Source organism: Littorina saxatilis, linkage group LG9, assembly GCF_037325665.1.
Source record: "Littorina saxatilis isolate snail1 linkage group LG9, US_GU_Lsax_2.0, whole genome shotgun sequence".
Lineage (NCBI taxonomy): Eukaryota > Metazoa > Mollusca > Gastropoda > Littorinimorpha > Littorinidae > Littorina > Littorina saxatilis.
The window spans coordinates 43,114,542-43,120,731 of record NC_090253.1 but is presented as its reverse complement, the minus strand read 5'-3'; the positions used below and the strand labels follow the sequence as shown (position 1 = coordinate 43,120,731).

Below are 6,190 nucleotides of genomic sequence, written 5' to 3'. Positions count from 1 at the left end.
TTCCACACTGAGATTAACATCAAGAATTAAACTGTCGGGGATCGGAAAGGCTGATTACTAACTTGTTTTCCTACGAAGCAGTTTCGTGTTCTGCTCTTTTGTTGTTCTCTGTGCTGTTGTTAATATTCCTTGAGGGCACCCTTTGTAAGCTATTGACAGATATGAATATCGATATCCTGAAGTTAATGGTTTTTGTATGTCATCAGAAAATCAAGCTCGTTTAGTTTTAGCGTGGGACGTTTTCATGCACCATATATGCAACATCACACGTATTATATCTTCAGCAAAGGCAAAGTTTTTGTTTAAATTGTTGTGATACAATTATTTCGTTTTATAGTTGGTGTTAAGTTATTGCATTTACTTCTTTTCCGTGGAAACACTTCTGTGGAAACATGTCTGCTGTTGTTCCTTTTTTATGCGGGGTAACTTGGTTTGAACAATAGTTTTAATCTGTTATAGCTAATATCATCAACATTGCAACCACAAGTCTGAAAACAATACCAAGATCACCAATACGGCTTATTATCGCAGTGATTCTGAATGAAAGGAAGGTTAACTTAGTGTGAGTTTCAAAACATACCAAACGGCAACCCAAACAGAGTCTCACTTAAATTTACTTGTGAATATTCGCCTGTCACATAGCCTTTTCGTGTTTGTTTCACACTGTTACACGTATTAGAGTATGTTTGCACGTCATGCAAATTTAACGTTTCCTCATTGTTATCCAAAGTTCGCATGTCTGTCAATAGGGACACCGCTGGTTAAAGATAATAATTTACGAAATGAAATTAAAATCGCAACAAAGATACTAAAACGACGTTGTGGCCAATATTTTCGTGATGAAGAACGTTGATTTTTTTTTCAGTATTACGCGAGAAAAAGGCAGCAACTGCGTTTGTATTGTGCAAATGTTGTGTGTAGTTTGGTCGTTTTCCTCGTCGCAAATATACCCTGTCGATGTCCGTGTCACACACACGAACCTTCCTTTCAATGTCCTCTTCTTTTGGAAGCGGCAGGGCTGGTCAAGAGATGATACAGTGGAACCTACCTTTTAAGACCCCCCCATTTTAAGACCCCCCCATTTTAAGACCCCCCCATTTTAAGACTTCGTGTTCTCACATTTTCTGTTTTTCTTCTTCTTCTTCTTCGTTCATGGGCTTAGACTCCCACGTACACTCGTGTTTTTGCACGAGTGGAATTTTACGTGTATGACCGTTTTTACCCCGCCATTTAGGCAGCCATACGCCGCTTTCGGAGGAAGCTTCTAGCATGCTGGATATTTTCGTGTTTCTATAACCCACCGAACTCTGACATGGATTACAGGATCCTTTCCGTGCGCACTTGGTCTTGTGCTTGTGTGTACACACGAAGGGCCAGGGGATAAGCCACTAGCAGGTCTGCACATAAGTTGACCTGGGAGATCGGAAAAATCTCCACCCTTAACCCACCAGGCGGCCGCGGCCAGGATTCGAACCCTCGACCTTCCGATTAAGAGGCCGACGTCTTACCACCCCGCCACAGCGCCCGTCACATTTTCTGTTCATAACCTCTGTAAATGTACCCCCATTTTAAGACTCCCTCCTTTTTAAGACCTGATTTTTCTCGTCTTTTTTACGGTCTTAACATCTGGGTTCCAGTGTATTAGGATTCACCTGAGGCTTATCGATTTACTGACCACACGTCGAGACGGATGCACTGTCCATTTGCATTGCAACCCGGGGCTAGGTGGCTTTAGCTTTTGTTGCGGGGCATGAGGGTGTATTGTTCTTTGTGATGTATAGATTTGGTGTTGTGGATAGAATATGCTGGTTCTCTTTGTATTGCTTGTTAGCGGCTTAAATCTTCTGTCACGAATGTACAGTCACGTACTCTTGAGTGAGGAAGAGACTCGAGAGAGCTGTCGTGAGAGAGAGGGCGGTTGGGTGAGGTTTGGTAAGGATGGGGATGAAGGCGTGTGTGTGTGCGTGTGTGTGGGCGTGCTAACGTGCGTGCGTGTGTTGGGAGGGGTAGGTGGGTCAGGGGTCGGAAGGCTCCTAGACACTGAAAGCAAACTGTAATAAAATGCAGGCACGCACACGAAAACAAAAGAGTAACCACGACAGACATACACGTAAAACCACATCAGTGGACACATACGTAAAGCATATGGATATCCACAAATAGACGCAACAAGACAACAAACAAACCAAAACTATACTGTAGCTGACTATTGATTTTTAGTTTGTCATTGTGTGCTATGATATAATAACTCAATCTCCGCCAACGAACATGTGCGAAGGCTTATCTGTTACTATAAGTTCAGCTGTGTTGTTGACTATGCTTTTGTTTCATAAAGATAAGATAAAAACCTGAACAGGATATTGTTCGACTAAGAAAAACTGAAGCAACACAAACAATCCAGAAACAAATCGTGTAAAGCAATATTAAAACATTCAGTCAATCAGTCGATCTAAACATCAGAACTGTACCGAAAAGTCTCACCTGAGAAGATTAAAACAATATTTTCGGTATCATGTAAACAGGGGGGCACACACACACGCACCCACGCACGCACCACACACACACACACGCTCGCGCGCACACACGCACCCACGCACCACACACAATCATACAGCTCTTTTGTAAACCCGCAAATGTAGTTTCTTAAAGGTACTGAACTTGTCAAATCCAGGTGCACGGAGCCCCTCAGTCATACCTCAGGCAGCTATCCGTTAGAAGAACTACCAAGTTTCATTGACTTGCACCCAAAGAGTCAAGAACTGCGAATGTTTTACGAATTAATTTCGTACTCGGACCTGGCTGGTCTTGACCTATTTTGGATCTAAATTTAGATCAGGTAGATCACCACATCATGCACAAAAAGACACGTCACTAGCAAACTATGTCAGACATCATCATGAGTTTGTGTAAAACAAAATAGAGGCCGGAATCACTCAGTTGAATCGAACTCCGACCAAACACCACGTAATAACTAGGTTAATTTATGCACTCGCGTGAACAAGAAACTGTCGAGCTTCACAGATGTCGTCGTTGGGTAGTTTTGGGTTTGTTTTACTACCATATGAGGATTTTTGAACTGTAAATGCACTCAGCTGCAACAAAAACGCAAAACGAAGGCTGTGAGCTGCACTGTGCCTTTAAGGCACAGTAAGCCTCCCGTAAACCATCACAGAGCTACCCGAGCGTCCACATATGTACAAGCATACTTCCATTTGAACGCTCACCGAACGGGAACATCCTGGCTGCTTTCTGTCGAGCGTGAGAAATTTTCAAAGAATTTATTTTCGTGGACTTGGTCCTCTACAACAATCAATGGCGCCTCGTTTTGGTGCTGGACGGCTGTTTTGAATATTCAATACCGGAAATCACGCCCGGACAATAAGCCTCCCGTAAACCATCACAGATACTGTCAGGCTTTTACACACATAGTACAAACACCCTTCCATTTGAACGCTCACCAAACGGGAACATCCTAGGTGCCCTACGTAAAGAGCGAGCAAGTTTTAAAGAATTAATTTTGCAGATTGTCTCGAACACTTTTTGGACCCATCCTGAACTCAGGTCAAACATGAGTTACTTCCCTTCGGGTCTCATTCTATCGATGTAAATTAACTGGCCACAGCCGTGGATCGATGATTATCAGAATGTTTTTGGACCGTGGTGCGTTTTTGCGCTAGACCTAACTTTTAAAATCTAAATAATAAATTGACAGCTTGTTACACAAACATTCTTAAATCATAAAGGAATTCTTTTTTCATCAAGACAAGATCAGTACAATTCGAAGTTGTGAAAGTTTGAAAAAAGAAAAGCCCGGAAGCAGGGTCACGCAAGGGTCGTAGCAGACGACGGTTTATGCATATCGCCGTTCCTCTCAACAGTCAAAAGCCATCGCTAGAGTTCTTGTGAACCACAGCCGTTTGTTTCGTGCATAAACACGTGCTATTGTAGATAAGCTCACATCGAGTCGCATTCAAATGACTAACTGACGACTACATTGTGAAAAAGGGAAACTGGATCACACGGGTTCACGATGGCTCAGGGGTAAGATAAACCACGCAAAAATAAATTCTTTGAAAATTGTTCGCTGTTTACGGAGGGCACCTAGGATGTTCTGAATCGGTGAGTGTTTAAATGAAAGGGTGTTTGTACTGTGTGTAAAAGCCTGACCGTATCTGTGATGGTTTACGGGAGGCTTACTGTGCCTTTAAGCGAAGTAGAATGCATTCCAGCTTTTGCTTTCATTAAGTCTTCAACAAATCAAGTTGTGCAAATGTTTTCGAGTAGTGAAATTGAGATAAAACTTCCCCCTTTACTTGAGAATACTTCAGTTTGACTGATAAGATGTTAAATAATGTGTGTGTGTAAGACGTAAGACATTTTATTGAATAAACACACACGGTTCATTTCAAAGTAATGTGTGTGTGTGTGTGTGTGTGTGGGTACGCGCGCGTGCCTGCGTGTGTGTGTGTGTGTATGTGTGCGTGTGTGTGTGTGTGTGCGCGCGTGCCTGCGTGCGTGTGTGTGTGTGTGTTTTGTGTGTGTGTTTCAAATGTTTGGGTGCGTACAGTGTGGCAAATGTACATACATACACATGAAACAACAGCTGGTAAACTTGATTGCATGTGTACTTCATTATATTATTTTCCATGCGCTTCTAAAATCATCTGACCAAGAACGAACACAAAATTGCATTTAGTTGTCCGTTATACGTAACATGTTTTACTTGCGTATACCTTTCTTATCTACTTTCTAGACAAGATGGCTCCATGTTCTGATCAGTAGCTATAGATAAACTTGCCCTATCGTTAAAACAGCCGATGGGCTCATCTTGTGGATGTAAATTTTGCTTAGCCAACCCACGCACATCACAGGCGTCTGCAAGCTTTTTTTCTGTGTCTGTGTGTGTGTGTGTGTACGTGTGTGTGTGTGTGTGTGTGTGTGTGTATGTGTGTGTGTGTGTGTGTGTATATGTGTGCGTTCGTGCGTGCGTGAATGATTCAGCCTGTGTGCGGATGTGCAGCTGAAACTCGCTGTACATAATGGGTGATTGTTTTTCGAAATTGAACATGAGACAAATAGAGACCGATCTATCTCGATAATGATACAATAACGTATTGTTTGAGAGTCTTACACCGTCGGCGTATTTTTTTTTATTTTTTTTAACGTGACTAAATGTCCAGACGGATAAGTGCCTGGTTTTAAACAGGGGGTGAGAAAGAGCAAAGGCGAAGCAAAAGAAATATTAATTGTTTTCTTCCAGGTGAAAGGTATACCTGCAGAACACTAACACAACACCACAGGGTTCCCCACTGACGCACCACCTGAAGGGTCCCGGTGTAACACGAGAAAATTACTCCCACGAGATTTTTACTCCGGAGTAAACATTTCGTACGAAAAAGTTACTCCCTTTACGAAAAAGGCACTCCCCCATTTCACGAGAAAATTACTCCCCAAGACAGGTGAGTTCCGAGTAAACATTTCGTACAAAAATGTTACTCCCCTGACGAATAAATAACGAATAAATTACTTCACCCAAACACAAGCAATTTAACTTCCCATGCCAGGTGTACGAAATTTTTACTCCCTTGTCCCCTGTTAGTCTTGGTGGTGGAAGGGGTGGAAGGAGGGTAGCGCGACATTCGTGTGCGCGAGATCACTTATTGGCATTATCCCTTCGCCCGCATCCCATTTTTGCATACGATATTTTTACTGGAAGTAAAAAAAATGGGGAGTAAAAATTTCGTGGAGGGAGTAATTTTTTCGTGCCATGTGGAGTTCTTTTCTCGTACGAAAAGTGTACTCGGAGTAAGAATTTCGTACGAAATATTTACTCCGGAGTAAATTTTTCGTGGAGTAAAAATTTCGTGTTACACCGGTACCCCCACCAGTGGAAAGTCAGAGCGTCCGAAAATCCAGAGATTCATATTCTTCTTTAGGAAGGCGCATTCCTCGCCGTCAGATGATCCTTGGAGCATTCAGAGTCAACATAATACCGACTTTTAGAAGTTATCTGATTCCTTCACAGAAAACAATAGTGTCATGTGGGTTAGACGATATATAGTCCGTAAATTTGTTTCAACGAAGGTATGGTAGAGTATTTTCTAAAAACAACACCGACGGTACAAATGATAACGGACCTTTAGCGAGTCCCTGGACCCTATCTTTCCAGGTTAAGTGCTTCGCGGGACCC

General features: G+C 42.5%; 1 protein-coding gene across 1 annotated transcript in view; it reads left to right on the top strand.

Moving 5' to 3' along the window:
• Window positions 1–6,190, top strand: part of LOC138976165 (bicaudal D-related protein homolog) — a 34,405-nt gene that overhangs the window by 1,689 nt on the left and 26,526 nt on the right. The gene's annotated exons all lie outside the window — the stretch shown is intronic.